Raw genomic sequence first — 15954 nt, 5'->3', positions numbered from 1 at the left:
AATGTGGACAAGACTATACATGCCAGTTGTGCCTTACAAAAGCCCTAGGTGAAAGAGAATACAATCTAATTTAACTTTAGACATTTTGAGCTTAATGGTCTATTTAAACAACCTGGTACCATCTGACTACATTTATCAATTATATTTCTTTTTATTTATACAGAGTACCGTCTTTCTGGAAAGGCTATAATTAAAACTTATCTAGATAAATTGTGCTCAGATTCTGCAGCATAAGAAGGAATTCAAAGGATTTCAGTGTTTTTTATGTGTTCTTTTGCATTAAAAAAAAAAGGTTGCTCTGAAATCTTTAAAAGGAAATAGATTTTCATAATTAGAATAACCTAATTGCAATAGTTTCCATAATTACAGCTAGGAATTGCCAACAGGAAATGCAGTGTGGTCTTCACAGTGAAATGTTGGCACCCTGGATGTTTTTCTCCTGGGTAAGCAATCCCTCTTCTCTTAGGGGTGGGGTGCTTGGTCCTCACTTCTCATTGGCAAGAAAACTGCCTTGGGAGTTTTCAGCCAGAATTTGGGGTTTTGGGAAATTTCAGCTCGTGCTTTGTGACGTCACCATAATTTCCACAACATGACATCACAGGCTGGGCACAGTTGAGGTTGGTAGAGAAAGAGCAGCAAAGCTCTGAGGATTTCAGGTCCTTCTGTGGACAGGTCTTGGCCCTCACCATAACCTGCCTGAATTCCTGGAAGTCCCAGATCCCTCCCAGATGCATGGCACGAGTAACCTGAGTTGGGATGTACCTTCATCATCGCTCTCCATTGGCACATTGGCCTATTTGTCAAGGCACATGGAGGGGCTCATGAAGCTCTGCTCCTTTTGGAAGGGCCCGATCCCTGCTCCTGCTGGGGGCTGCTCATGTGATCGAGGCTGACTCAGGGACGTGTGGCAGGATCCAGCCTTTCATTTGCAAATCCCAGTAATGGGATGTGTTAATCAGTCACTTCATCGGTGGAAGGAGTGCGAGATCCGTAGTGGCTGCATGGGGAGGATATAAATACAAGCTGAGTTTGTCGAAAACTTTCCTTGCAGAATTTTGTCCCTAGAAGGGAAAACGTTATTTTGCTGCTGAGTCCTGAATGTAAAATTTCAGATCTGTTGTAAGAAGCCCCGCAGAGCTAACAAAAAAAATTAATTTCCATCTGTGACGTTTCATGCCGTGTATTTGTAGCCCTGCTACCGAAGCAATATTTGACAGGGGTGCTTAAAAAATACTCTTTCCAGCAGACTGACAGTGTTTTTCCATAAGGGCAGTTAATAGAGGTTGTGTGCAAACCCACAGTAATTTAGACAGGGCTTCATGATGAACCTCTTTGGTGTGGCAGGGTTATTTTAAATGCTGCTCCAGGTGCCTGCTTGGACTTGTCAAGCTTGCCCTTAGTGAGGACCAGTCCCCCACAGATAATTCCTTTTTCACACTGGAGCCGTTGTTGTGTCTTTTTGTTTAAGTGCTTGACAGAAAATGTCCACAGTTAGGCTGTGCATAATGTACACTGCCAATTTGTGAGATCCTTCTCCACAACTGTGCTGAAAGAGGGACTTTGTCACAGGTTTTCTCCTCCTCGCAGCTCCACAATTTAAATGTTACTGTTTTGTCATGTTAATGTAATTCACTTAAAATATTTAAATTGTCCTTAATTAATTGAGGAAGGAGATTATCATGGTGGTGGACTTGTAGGCAGCGTGTGGAGCAGAGCTGCCAGGGTTTTGGTGAATACAGGTGATGGATGGTGTTGACGTGAGCGGCTGCAGTCGCACAGTGTGCGTATACACAAATTACACCGCCATGTGTGTTCCTCCCTGTTAGCAAAGCCTTTTGTTTATATATACCCAGCTATACATTTACACATTATGTAAATAAACACACATATGCCCATGCAATTTAATTGAATATATGGCTATGGGTTAAGAGGCATGTTACTCTGATGAAAAACATCTTATGGTACGGAGTAAAAATATTTCCGACGTGCTTTTGAGCCTCCTGTAGAATTTAAGAAGGAACTGCAGAGATTTCTTTAAGGTAGTGGTTCAAGGCCTTGAATAGGAAGGCCTGGTATCCTTCCAAAACCTCCAGGCTGTTGAGTGGCATTCTCAGAAACCCATTGAGTTCCATTTTCATTCAACACTCTTTATTCTTATTCAATGATGGGATTTTCCATCGCTCCTTGGTATATGCAAAATGGACATTACTCTGTGAGTTTTGTTTCAAATTAGTTTCTGTATTTCTAAGGCAATGGGCAAGAAATTAAGCATGTAGGTCAGTCTTTCCAATCATAAATCCCCCAAAAACTGACACGAGTATCTCAGAGTTTAATGAAGAGTTGCCATTCAGTCATTCTTGGAGGTGCAACATGGGCTTTGATGTGCTGAGAGAGGCGCAGAGCAATGAGCTTGTGGTGCCTCTCACCTGCTTCTCCACACTGGTGGTGCCCCTGGAGGGGCCCATGAAGGTGGTCGCCACTGGGAAAATGGTGTGAGGAGCTGCAGGAGATGGTGAATCCCCTGGGAGGGAGCTGTTGCTGGACTTCCCCGTGGGATTGTCTGGCTTCTTCTCCCTGGCACTCCTTTGGGTACAGGTGCTGGGGCAGCAGTGCCTGTTCCTCTTGGTGCAGGGCACCACAGGCCATGCCGCAGGTGCCACGTCTGGCTCTGGCAGAGCCCAGAACTGTGTCTGCCTCACAAAGAAGCCTCTGCTTTTGCTTTTGTGTGTTGTTTTTTCCCTCCGTCTCCGGCGCAGCCGGGGCGCCTCTCCTCCAGCTGTTCTGTGACACCGCGCAGCCATCAAACGCTGGAAGCCCGGATCAGAGAGCAGCAGTGACAGATTCCCTGGTGCAGGCAGACCAGGTCCCAAATCTATTGTTCATACCAGAAAGCTCAGCAGAGTGACTTGACAGGTTTTTAAAGCACTGGAGAACTTTACCAGGAAGTTTTCTTCCTTTCCTATGCCTTTCCCTCTCTCTGCCAGAAGGCAGGGGCTGAGCGTGTGCCATTTTAGCAATTAGCAAAAAGGGGGATATTGCTGGCTCTGAGCACAGGTACACAGGGAAAATCAGGTGTGTGGGAATCAGCAATCCCTCTGCAAGCAGGGGCCATCACTGGGCTGCTTTGTACTATTGCATTCAGACACCGTGTTCTGAGCGTCTTTGTTATCGTCGCCTGATAAATAAACAGCCCTAAAATTACAGAACTTATTATGGTAATTGAGTGAAGAAAAGGAAATGCAAACCGTGCCTCACTATCTATTACATTGCCACTGCTAAAGTTGCCTAAACCTGTGCTACTCAAATGATATTGTAATATTAGCCTTCTTTCTTTTTTCACAATGATTGTTTTCTGTCCATCTCAAGCTGGATGTCAGTTCATTTAGATTTACATCAAGTAGTAAATTAAAATAATCACTCAGCAAACACTCTCAGCTCAGTTTTCTCTTTCAGTCAGGAGTTGCGAGAGATGCTTGAAGCATTCAAGCAGAAAATATTGCTGTCTAGATATTTGTCCTCTGGGTGATAAAGGAGGCATTGTCTTGGGACCCACTCAGGCCTCGGAGCTGATAGTAGCTGTGCATCACAGCTGTGAAGTGCGCTTTGTTATGTGTCTGAGGATTAGGGTTCAGGACCTTGTTTTTCTTGAAATACCAGACTGATCAGAGCTGCATATGTTCGGGGGAAAGCAGAGGTCGATGGTTCTCTGTCCACATTTTTACTAGATTATTTTTGGACAGAACTCTGGGAGAATACCCTGCAGCTTAAACCATCCCAAGAGTTTTTCATATTCTGCATTATAACCTTCATGGAAAAAAGGCTGTAGTTTATCTATCTGCATTTGAAACAAAAGGCTACAGCATCACAGACACGCTGGGCTTTGGACCCACGCTGGAGCAGGCTGAATTTTGCTCTTTTGTGCTCCATTTACAGTACAGCTGCCCATTTAGAAGCACAAATGCACCTTGATATAATAACCAAATTCAAAGAATGTCTGGCCTCAAGGGTAGCACAGACTGACAGTTAATCTTAAAGCAGGAGTGGTGTACAGAGCAAGGGTGTGGGGGGACAGAAAAAGGCTGTTCCGTGTTTCTCAGCTGTCTGTTCCAGAAAAAAAAAAAAGTGGATTTCTATAGGCATTTTTTGCTATTAGAAAAATTAACCTGCATTTTTTTCCCCACACAAGCTACAAAACAAACAAACCAAACCCCCCAAACCAAAGCAGTGTTTATTGTGGCAAAGGTGGTATGGACAGAAGTACTCCTAGTGAAGATGCTGTGGTGAGTTAAGGCAATGCTTCCATGACAGTTGGGGTCTGAGTAAAAGCTGCAGGATCTGGAAAAGATCTGCTCATCCTCCTCTTTGTGGCAGCCCAGTGTGGGAGTTCGTGGAATGGAGGCTTTGGGGCCAGACTGTTGTCTTTTGGTGATCCCACAGGATCTAACTGGATTTTACTGATAAACAGAGGGCTATCTGTGGTGCTTTTGTGGCAAGTCACCGTGCACATGCACATTGCAGATTCAGCTTTCAGTGTCAGTCTGAATCTCTCCGTCCCAGAATGGGGCTCTGATCAATAGGCAGAATATTGCCTTTGAAATTATCAGTGTTAATCACAGAACCCCACTGATGGGATGGGAGGGAGAACAGCATTTGCCCACGTGCAGGATAATGCCTGGGGGTTGCTTGGAAACACGTCAGTGGGCACAACTTTTAACCCCATCAAGCTTCTGCACAAATTCTGAGGATCACCCACACACCTTTACTTTTAAAATGGAGCCTTTCCATCCACCATTCTTCCATGGAGCCCCATCCTGCCCACCACTGGGCCTGCACATCTCTACCCTGGCTCTTCAGGTCAGGGGGATGGCTCAGGTGCTCCTCTCTCCATGGGAAACTGAGCTTGGAGCTGTGCTCCAGGACACTCAGAAGGCAGTTTGGGACATTATTTGAACTTAGGGGGTTTAATGAATGACATGAGGTTACTGTTGTGACAGAGCCTGGGCTCAGCAGTCACTAAACAGCTCCCGAATATGTTTGTGTCATTCCACTCTTTTTGTGGATGCCATTGCCATTCAGAGGATGCTGTTGACAATTTTCAGTTTTGGTGGGTGTGGCAAGAACAATCTAGAAGTATTTTTTCTACCTACACAAACCAGTGCCCAGGGCACAAAAAGGAGCAATTGGAGCAGGACGTGGAATGAGGAGCCTTGGTCAGAGATGGACCTGTGTAATTGTTGTTGGAATGAAGCTCCAGGCTGCCAGTTTAGTTCCCCATTTGTGTTCTCCTCCTCTGTGCTGCTGGACACTGCTGCCCTGTGCTCCTTTGCTGAGGATTTATCCTCAGCCTGTGCATGGGCCAGGGCCATGCCACGTGGAATGGGGGAAGTGATACCTTGTCACTTTGTCTGTGGCCTGGCAGAACTGATTTGCTGCAGTTGTGCCTGCAGAGAGCTGGCATCATGTGAAGGCATTAATCATTGGAGATATGCTGATAGCAAACCTTCAAAAAAATCATGGGCTAGCAGTCAATGTGCCCTTTGTTTATAAGGAGTCTCTTGCATTTAGGTATTTTCCTTCACTTCTGCTTCCTCCTTTCTTAGGAAATGACCATGGGGCACTGACCTCTGCTTTTGTGCTCCTAGAAATCCTCCCTGTCTGTTTTATTTGTCTTCTGACTTTTTTTTTCTCTCTCACTAGTTTTTTTTAAATGCAATTTGGTTTTCTTTTTCCATGCTTTGGAAAGGTTTGTTTTACCCTTCCTCACTCATGCTAGCCCAGCCATCCATCAGACCTCTTTTTGCCTCAAGTTGTTGCTACTGATGGGATTCCTTTATTACTACACCTTTCATGTGTTTTTCCTCTTCTTTCCTAAATTTTCTTGTTTGTCTGTCTCATATTTTATCTTCTTCCTATATCCTTGTAAAACGTATTGGAAGTGCCACTTACTTTCCTCTCTAATCCCTTTCTCACCACATTCTCTCATGACTTTGGGAGGATTTTTAGCTGAAAATATAAATCAGACTCCTCTTCCAAAGTTGGACAACAGAAAGGGAAGTTCTCTTGTTGATTACCCTAAGAAAAAAAAGAAGAAAATTTCTTGAATGAAGGAAAAAGAAATCCTGCTGGGGTAAAATCAGCTCCTGGTGCGAACACCAGGGAGGCAGAGACGTGAAACCTTCCCCTGCTGGTACCTGTTCCCTCTGCTCACATGGAGGAAACAGAGGGGCCAGGACATTTCAGAGTGAAAACTGTCATACCAGTAATTACATTATCTTCAAGGGTCTATATCAGCTGAAAATCAAGTCTCAGAATTTAACCTGATTTGAGTTTTTATGGGAAGAAGTGTTCACACAGGCTTATCTTGATGCTTTCTGAATTACTTGAAGCACACATTGTTTTCTAGATATCTCAATACCAGTAAGAATGTGGAATAGCTGAAATTATCAAAATATTGACATAAAGCCCTACACCAAGTGTGGCACTGTTGTTTGTGAGTGGCGTGGCTTGGGTTTTTCTGCTGTTGTCACCAACCACTGCCATCAGAGCCCTGCGTGAAACCAGGCACAGGAAGGGGGAATTCCCCTAATTCTTTTCAATTTAAAGGAATTGAAAAAAAAAAGCAAACAAAAAAAAAGAGAGCTAATTTCCTGACTGCAGGAAAAGAACTGCTGGGGTAGAAGGTTACCAAGGCCTCTGGCTCCTTGTGTGGAGCTGAAGTGAGTATTCAGAGAGTTCAAACACAAGTAGGAGATCTCTGAGCGCAGGAAACAACAACGCAGAGCGGGGTGAGAGAATTCAGCAGAGAGCAGGAGGGCATTGTCTTACCCCGTGTGCATCCAGCCCTGGCAGGAGAGGGATCCCACAGATCCTCATGGTTATAAGCTCTTGCTAATTTGAGAAGTGTCAGGAATGGCAGTGATGTTTTCCCCTCAGCTGTCAGGATCTCGGGGTGTGTATCTGATTAGATGGCACCTTCCAGGAATGCGAGCGGTCTGTGACAAAGTCTCTGTGCAGAGCCTGGCAGAATGGCATCACTTTGCTGTAAATAAAGGATCTTTATTTGATTTATTTGATACCTAACATCTTTGTTAGGTAACAAAGCCTGTGTTGTGGCTGCTGCTGTGGGACATGAAAAACTGCACCTGTTTTCTGGTCTAGCAGTTGTGAATTGACATAGGGATAATAAATGCACCCTTCCCTGGTGCCCTCCTGCTGGAGATCCACAAGGATCTCTGGTGTACTTCTAGTTCAGTCTTAGGAAATACTGGAAGTGTGCAAGCTGTAGGGAAAACCAGATGCCTTGCATTTGAAGGCTTCCTCCCTCTAATAACACAAATGTTACCTTGGTGTTCTCCTTGACAGTGGGCCCTCAGGTTCCCTTTTGCATAGGAAGTCAGGCAGTTTCTGAGCAGTGTCTGCATATTCCATGCTAAAAGGGCAGCTGAAAAGGCAGCCTTGGCTGCAGCTGCTACCTGGAAATCCTGAGGCCGTTGTTTTCCTTATTTCATCTGTTGTTAGTCAGCTGGAAAGCACAGTGACCTATGAGTAATGTGGTCATCCCCAACTCATGCTGATAAAACCTTTACACTGCTGCCTCTTGCCATCTCTCCTTCTCTATCTCTCTGAGATGTTCTGATCCAATCTTGACTTCCTTTGAGGTAGGGCATTCTGTCTTAATGCCCTCACCCCCTTGGAGAGTCAGAGAGAAATGATTTTGAGATGGTTTTTTGTTGTGTTTTTGCCTGATCGACTTGTCTGCAGGGCTTTTATACCAGAAAGGACAGGACTCTATGGCCATAACCCCGGGGCCCTTTAGGACACTGCTCCTCTCAATTAGTGGCTGCTGCTGAAGGCAGAGCAGAGGAATTTCCAAATCCCAGGATATCAGTTTGGCCCTATGGGCAGCAAAGCACCAGGTGTAGCCCCCTGGAGTTGGGAAGTAGCAAATCTCAATCTGTTTTTGGTCTCTCCACCTTCTGGGCAGTGACTGGCATGTCTGTAATTCTTGTTTCCATCACTAATAAATTGTTCTTCTTTACTCTTTACAGATCAGCCTGCTGGATATTATGGAGCATTTCTGGAGTTGAGGGACTGCTCTCTGGGAATTTCCAGGTAATTGACATTTCTTCTGCTTCTTTCATGAGCTGCTCTGGATGTTCTGGTCCAGCCAGGAGAGTTTGACCAGGAACTTACAGACTCCCAGTTCTTACCTGAGGGGATTTTGCTTGCACTTCCTAAAGATATAAATGGTTGAATACTTGCTGGATAAAGAACTGTTTCTGTCTGTTTGATCCTGCCTTACCTGTGCTTAGTATTGCAACTCAGCTTTCTTGTCCTGACAGAAAAACTGCCACCTTCTGACTGCACAGTCTTCACCTATTTATGACCTTTTTAAAGGGCTGAGATTTACCATGGATTTTTGTGGTTGGTTCTAGTCTGTTTCATATTTACATCATCTTAATTCCTTTTAGAGACTCCAGATTCAAAGGAGGCAGTGTTACAGTGGGGACCTACAAAAGAGCACTGGGTGGGATGGTTTGAGGGCCACCACACCATGGGCACACCAGGCCCCAGCCCTGGCAGCAGCAGCTCTGTGCCCTGCCTGACAAGGTTGTTCAAGACCCAGAGAAAAGCAGAGTGTTTTTCAGGCTGGCACTGGTCCACCCTCAGTATGCTAATGTGGGTATTGTGAGTTCCTTGGGGCAGGGACTGTGGTTTTCCATATGTCTTGAGTTGCTCCAAGATTGTGGCTGGCATTCTGTGAACCAGAGCTAATAAATCAAAGCCAGTTTTTCCTCATGCGCTTCAAAACCTACTCCATTTTGGAACGGGAAAACCACGTACAGCTCACTGCAGGCTTTGTCAAATTATTCCTCCCCTTCACACTTGGACTCTTCTTCATTTTCCACACACTTAATACTCACCCAGCTCCTTTCTGTAACTGGCAGCTGATCCAATTACACACTAGAGGTAGAAATACTGAAGTCTTACAGTTCAAATGTGGAATGATATGCATAGTCACTTTGTCACTCAAATCCTTTAAAAAAAAAAAAAAAAAGAAAGGAAAGAAAACTCAGACTGGCTGGCCATAATTAAGGGCAGAAAACAGAGCACACAGTTAATATGTCCCTAGTTTGCCAATACTGGGATGTGGGATGTCACAAGTCCCAAGCCAGAGCCATGTGGCTTCCCAGATAAAAACGCTGGCTTTTTTACTTCTGGGGCTACAGTTCAAATCCAGCTTAAGGTTCTAAATGGGATGAGACCCTTAACCTATGCCAAAACTGGGGATCCCTCCAGGTCACAGCTGAGGTTATTGGCAGGTCACTGTGATTAAGACTGTCTTCTGTTGCCTTCAGCACACTTAATGGCATAAATAAGGGGATTGAGGTCCAAGCCCTGCCACAATGCCAAGAAGCCTGAAGTATTAGAGATGATAATGAAGGCCTGGCAGTAATGACCCACTTTGAGTTAGAGGTAAAGTTAGGATGAGCCTAAGAGATACTCCTTGCTCACCCTGTTGCCATTGGACTGCTGTGTGTGTTGTATGTCTGCTTCCAGAATTGCATTTTTGGAGAATTCTGGTCCCGATTCTCAGCTGGATTTGTGTTCAGACAGCATTTTGCATTCAGCTTGTAAAACTGCATAGCTGTACCAAAAATGTAGGAACTTTCAAAGTCTCCAAGCTCCTTCAGCTCCCGCCAGAGATGAGAATCCCACATGACAAAAAACAAGCAATAATTAAAAATCCCTATTTTGCCCAAAGAATTCCTTTGTTCAAGGTATGTAAATGTCTCTGCCTGCTTGTAAGTTATTTCATTTTTGATAGTTCCTTAGCTCAGTAATGTGAGCTTGGGAATAGAGGAGTCTGAAAGGAGTGTTACTCTGAAACAAAACACCTGTCTTTCAGTCAAGGCTAAATTGACAAGCAACAATTTAGTTGTCTAAACTCAGAGCTTTCAGGATTTCAGACTACATAAATGTCAAGATGCCTAGGTAGGGCTCAAAGGTGAGCGACAATGTAGGCAAATATACATTGGAACTTCAATTATCCAACCCCTGATCACTCTCAGTTACCTGAAGTTTAAACATGTCTGCTTTCACTCCAGTTTCTACATTTTTCTGTAAAAACCCTTTGTACTGAGTCACCTGTCTTTGCCCAGTGGAGTCTGTAAAGTTTTAAGAGTTCGTCTCCTGGGGAGCTTGGGGTGTCTGCCAGATCACAGCCCCTCTCTGATGGAGCCTGTAATTATTCCTTCATGTTATCTGGTGCATTTAGATAGAAATATTAAAATCAATAAATTACTGTTTTTAGCTTTGCTGTCCCAGTCACAATTCTCCTTTCCCATAGGCTTGGTGTCACTGAGGCACCTTCCTCCTGACACAGAGTGTACCTGCATGGAAATGCATTGAAACTTGATGTGAAATTCTTTAATGAATCCCTGAAGAGAGATTGTGTCCTCTGATGAGCAGCCAGAGGATGGCATGGACTTTGCTGCTTAGCAGTAGTCACCATTATTGCACCAAATTCTTCCCTTCGTTGCTCTCCTGTAAAATCTTTGGCATTGACTGACATCCGAGAGCCAAATATGCCTTAATTTCCACAGTTTAGAAGGTTATAAAGCTGCTGAGATCCCAATCAAGACCCTCTGAGAAATTTTGCTTTACATTTTCCTGGCTTCAACACTTTTTCTCAGTACATCCCAGATCTTTTGAGGGACTTGCTGTGATTTCAGAGGTAGCAGTTCACATTGGCAGGTCCCTACACCAGCTACAGAATTAAAAGTCTTGAGCTGGCAGGAAAGTATGTGAGACCTACTCCTCTCCTTTTGCATCTTTATGTTTTCCAGCCTCATTTTCACCCCGTTCTTGCCTTACACTTTCCACTTTTAGTTTCTCCCAGTGTTCCCTAACATCATCTGTTCTCTCTGAGGGCTGAAGGAAGTCCCTTTCCTTTTCTCCTTGTTCCCCAGCAAGCATTTTCCTCTTTATCCTTCAGGGGAGGCATCTAAACCAAAGTAAGGAGAGGAGATTTTTGTCTCATCCCCCAGAGAGAATCTGAATAGGCCAGTGTGCTGGGCAGAGCCTTCTGGGGAATGAGGGATGGAATGCACTCATCTGGGCTGGGGTCCCTTTCCAGACATATTCCATGGTGGCACTGGGGGATGAAAGCTGCTGTGCAAGTGCTGCCTCCTCTGCAGTGTGGGATTTTGGGGTAGGATGAGCTCCCTGAACAATAAACCAGCCCCCCTGAGGAAGAAAAAGAGGATTTCAGGCCAGGTCAGGCAACATCTGCCTTCCCTTTAGCTGAAGGCAAAGAGCTTGATCCCAGCAGAACAAATGGCATAAGACATGGAGGATCCAGCATTGCACAGGAAAGTGAAATCCTGTTCTCCACTGAAAGCAGAGTTGCACAACTGAACCAAAAGGCAAAATGCAATCCAGTCATCTGTTGCTTTGGGAATGGGAAGAAAACAAAATTAAATGGGGATATTAAATTGTAAGTTTTGTGGGTAAAGAGAAATCTCATTTGCCTGGCAGCAAATTAATACTGCCAAGAAAATACGGCAGCACAAGAAGAGGAGAGAGTGCCCATTTCAATGTTTAGGAAGTTCTGGTGTCTTAGGTGTTTCATGGCCATCAAAAATTGAAATAAATTAAAGTTCCACTTTAATTGAATTACACAATGACATCAATTTAAACATTAGTAAACAGATGCAATTCTGTGCAATGCTTTAAATTGCGTTCTCTCACATATGCATTTAATTTAAATTTATTGAGATGGTTATTTATGTTAATAAAATAATTAAAAGCAGTTATTTAAGACTAACTATGAAGTAGCTGTGTAACTACCTATATTAATAAGACAGTTAGTTAAGGGATAATGTCTATTGCTTTATGGTGTAATTGCAATAAACAGCTGCTGAGTTTGATTAAGAGCTGGAGTGGAGCTAAAGTGTTTGAGCAATCTCAGAAGCTATTTGTTGTAAGTGTACCACAAAGCAATAGTGATTATTCCTATTATACAAAAAGCCATACCATAAACATTAAAATATAGCACATAAGTAAGATGCTTTTTTCCTGGGTTGTTCCAGCAACTCTGTGGGAATGGTGGGGCTGGAGAAGGAGAGCTGGACTTTAGTGGAGAAGAGGCTTGAGAGGGGCAGTAATTTTGTCAGTTTTGCTCATACCCAGGTTCACCCCCGTGTGAGAAAACCTGGGAGGGCTCAGTGCTCGTGAACTGTGTTTTTTCAGGGGTGCCATCATTTGAAAGTCTCTGGCTGAATCCCTTTCCAATTTTATAGAAAAATTTCAACCATGGCTCCAGGTCTGACTTAGGAATTTCTTCAGCTTTTTGCTGGAGTATGAACAGGAGAGTTGAGCCTACAGTAAATCCCCTTCTGTAACTTCAACCATGAAATGGCCACTGCCACTCCATAACTCCATCACTGACACCCAGTTCCCAGGAATATTCTACTCTTTGGCACTGACATACCTAAACCACAGACCAATAATTTCAGTGGGATCAAGGAAGCAAATATTGCCATTATTTACAAACTCCATGTTTTTCTGCATCTGGACTTGTACATAAGACATTTGCCCTCAAAATCTCTGCCGTGTTAGTGTCCCACAAATTTCATAGCAAGTCAGGAAAAGAGGGGCTTAATTACTTAGAAGTAATATTTTATTTCACATTTCATTTGAGAGCACCTCCGAATGGTGAGCTCTGAGGCTTTGATTGAGGCACAAATGGACAGGGCAATCCTCAGCCTTCTGCTGCTCCTCATTCCTGTACCTCCTACAGAGAATAGCAGGGCTGTGAAACGCTGCAAGCAAAATACAACTGACACAGATCTTGCATGTTTAGGGCTTTGTAATCAACTGGACAAGTCCCAGAGCAAGAGTTTGTGGGGCTGGGGGTAAGAATGTGTCCTGGGTGTCCCGCTGCGGGCCCTGAGCTCCTTTTGACATTGGGAATCACTCAGGGAAGTCTCATTTTCAGTCAAACCCAAACATCCCTGGGAAAGGTGAGGGAGTCCATCCCTGCTGTAAACCAAGCTCAGGGAATATCCCGGTCCATGTGATCAAAACCCACCGGCCCATTTGCATCAGGGCTGAAGGGTTTTCACATACAGAGGTTAGAAGTACAAAAGGAAAGAGAAGAGAGGTGTCAGCAGCACAGTTGCACTGGTTTTCTCCTGTTGCACAGCCGATCCTGGAAGAGATAAGGTACCAACCAGCTGTGTGTGAGGGTTTAAAAAGGCCAACAGGAAGAGGCGACTTGCAAAGTCCGATGCACAACGATTAATCCAAGTGCCAGCTCACTGCTGATCTTGTGTGGAATGGTTTTGCTCCTGGTTTATTGAGGAGGCAGAGGTGTCTGGGCACTGAGGGGATGTGCGTGCATTGCAGGCAGGCCGGGCACAGTCACTGCTGGCAGAGCACCTCTGCCACCAGGATCTTCCCAAATAGCTCCTGGCGGGGTCTGGGATGAGCGCGGGACCCGCTCGGCTCCAGCAGCTCCTTCCTCGGGAGAAGCTTAGGCAATGGCAGAAAAGCCCACCCAGTGTACTGGCCTTGTTAAGCTGCTGGGGCTTGCAGGCCTTCCTAACTCTGCCCTGGGGAAAAACTGTGTAACAATGGATAAAAGACTTGGGCCTCCCAGCTTAGTTACAAAGGATTCTCTTCACTCATCCTCTTAGTGAGAAATCCAGTTGAATGCTTTTTGAAATCTTTCAAATATTAAAAATAAAATAAATCTTCTTATTCTGTTTCCCGGCAAGATTCTTGACTGCAGTGCCATGTTGTCACACACTTCAGGTCCTTAAAAATGTCGAAAGGACCCCCCTCAGTGCTGTGGCTGTAGCCAGGTACGCAGAGAAAAGGTTATTCAATTCTTTGTGTGCCTTCAGAAAGTTAAAGGGAAAAAACCCAATGAGCCCTGGGTGGGGGGGGAAGATGTAGTGGATATTAAAATAATTGGGTGTCAGGCTGCAGAAGGCTCACTGCTACTACCTGGCTTGGTTGGGATCTGCTTTGGAAAATAGCTGGTTTGTGTTTATTTGTTTCTGTCAGAAAGAGGGAACTATTGCTGCTTCACCTGGGCACAGAAATCACTGCAGTTTGTTGCTCTGAGCAGTTACTGCAGAAAACACTTGTCAAATCTGTTGTGAAAAAAGCCCAACACTCTTTTTTTCTTTGAGCTGCCTGAGAAACTGGTTTTCATTCCACTTCCTTCCCTCCTAAAGTGTTACCTGCTCCCTTCCCTTAGTGCCAATGTCAGCCTAGAGGTTCACCACTCCCTCTTGGCACGGGCTTCCAGCCCAGAGGGGATGTGATCTTCACTATCACTGAGGTCACTTAAAACCTGCAAGAGTTGGGAAAATGAAAACTGTCCATGTCATCATCAAGGGAACCATCAAGTGACTCTGCTACTTGTGATCTTAGAAGTCAGATTTGCTTGCACAGAAATCTTTGCCTGCACACATTCTTGTCATCCCTCTGTAAAGACAATTTCTTCACGGGAGCCGTTGCAGGCAGTAGAGGTTTGTTCTCTCTGCCTTGCTGTCTCCTTCACCTCACAAGGAGTGGTTGAGTATTCAACATCCCCTGATTTTAAACTCTCTCTTTATAGTCTTTGGTGCTTCTCAGTCATTTCTGAGATCATGCTGGTGTGTTCCTCTACCACTTTGAGTTAGAGCACATGGGAACCTGATTCTCTTCAAGGGAGGGATTTTTTGCTGAAGTTTATGTTTAGATTAATTTAAAAAACACCCACTTTCTTGTTAGGTGTTGGTTGGGGTTGTTTTTAGTTTGGGGTTTGGGTTTTTTTGACATCTTGCTCTATCTCTGGATTTAGCATTGGTTCATTAGTTAAGGGAATAAACAGCCACATTTCCTATTATTCACATTATTATAGTGTACTCCAAGCCCTGTATATCCTGAAGCCTGTTAAATAATTCTCTATCCTTTAAGAAATTCCCATTAATCTCTGACCAAGAAGAGCAATAAGAAGTTAGTTAGTCACCATATATAAAAATCTGAATCATTTTTACAAGTATCTTTAATGGCTTCCTTTAATTACATGTCTTCATAAAAACACTACCCCTCTCGAGCACAGCATCCTTTTATTCTTCAAGAGGATCTAATTTCTGAAACAACGGAAATTAAGGCACTGATGCTTTATTTGGGCAAATGAACAGAAAAAACCACTCACACAGCTCTAGCAGAAGGTACAGGAATCGTGTTCTATTACCTTGTCAGCTACCTTGATATTGTCAGGAATATTTTCCAAATCAGCCCAGCGGACTGCTGGGATCAGTGTTACACTGACAGTGGACTGGGATGGGATTTTGGCAGCAGCCATGGGGAAGGTGAGATGCCTTCCCTGCTGCTCCTGGCCTTGCCCCACATGGATTGGGTTCCATGGTGGTTCTGTGGTCACCGAGGACAGGAACCCCCCTGCTGTCGTCCTGCTCTGAGGAGTGCGGTGATCCCGTGTGCTCAGCAGCACCGAAGGGCAATTTTAGGGTCAGGGACAGTTGTAGCCTCCTCATTCTCTTATAAAATAGAGATCTTCAAGGGGGCAAAAACCTTCCCAGCAGGGCTGGGCAGGTGGGCAGGCCCAGCTCTTTCAGGGGCAGCTCAGGCTGCTGGGGATTAACGGGGCTGGGGAGCCACAGCCGCGATTGTTGCGTCACCCACTCCTTTTTCCTTGTTCTTTGTTAATCTGAGTTTGCCACCTTAAACCCACAATAAAAGGCAACATTCATTGCCCTGCCACCAGAGCTGTGCTGGACAATGTTTTCAAACCTCATTCAAAAGGCATCTCCCCTGTGTTCATCTGTCTTCCTCTGAAGGCACCAGAGGCTCTGAGTAAGGGATAAAAAGGTCAAATGTAAAACAGAGGCCGTCTCTAACCCTTCATGGCCTCTTTAAACCCCTCCATAGTCC

At 44.6% G+C, this 15954-nt stretch overlaps 1 long non-coding RNA gene across 2 annotated transcripts in view; it reads left to right on the top strand.

Annotated features, from left to right (window-relative positions):
- Positions 1-7568: 7568 nt before the first annotated feature.
- The window catches only part of LOC132324434 (uncharacterized), a 51339-nt gene continuing 42953 nt past the window's right edge, over positions 7569-15954 (top strand). For both annotated transcript variants that reach the window (XR_009485622.1, XR_009485623.1), the window contains exons 1-2: positions 7569-7658; positions 8049-8112. This is a non-coding gene — a long non-coding RNA (uncharacterized LOC132324434). The remainder of the gene's footprint in view (positions 7659-8048; positions 8113-15954) is intronic.

The sequence above is a fragment of the Haemorhous mexicanus genome, chromosome 3, assembly GCF_027477595.1.
Source record: "Haemorhous mexicanus isolate bHaeMex1 chromosome 3, bHaeMex1.pri, whole genome shotgun sequence".
NCBI lineage: Eukaryota > Metazoa > Chordata > Aves > Passeriformes > Fringillidae > Haemorhous > Haemorhous mexicanus.
The sequence above is the reverse complement of the archived record's forward strand: the minus strand, read 5'-3'. Positions and strand labels throughout refer to the sequence as shown.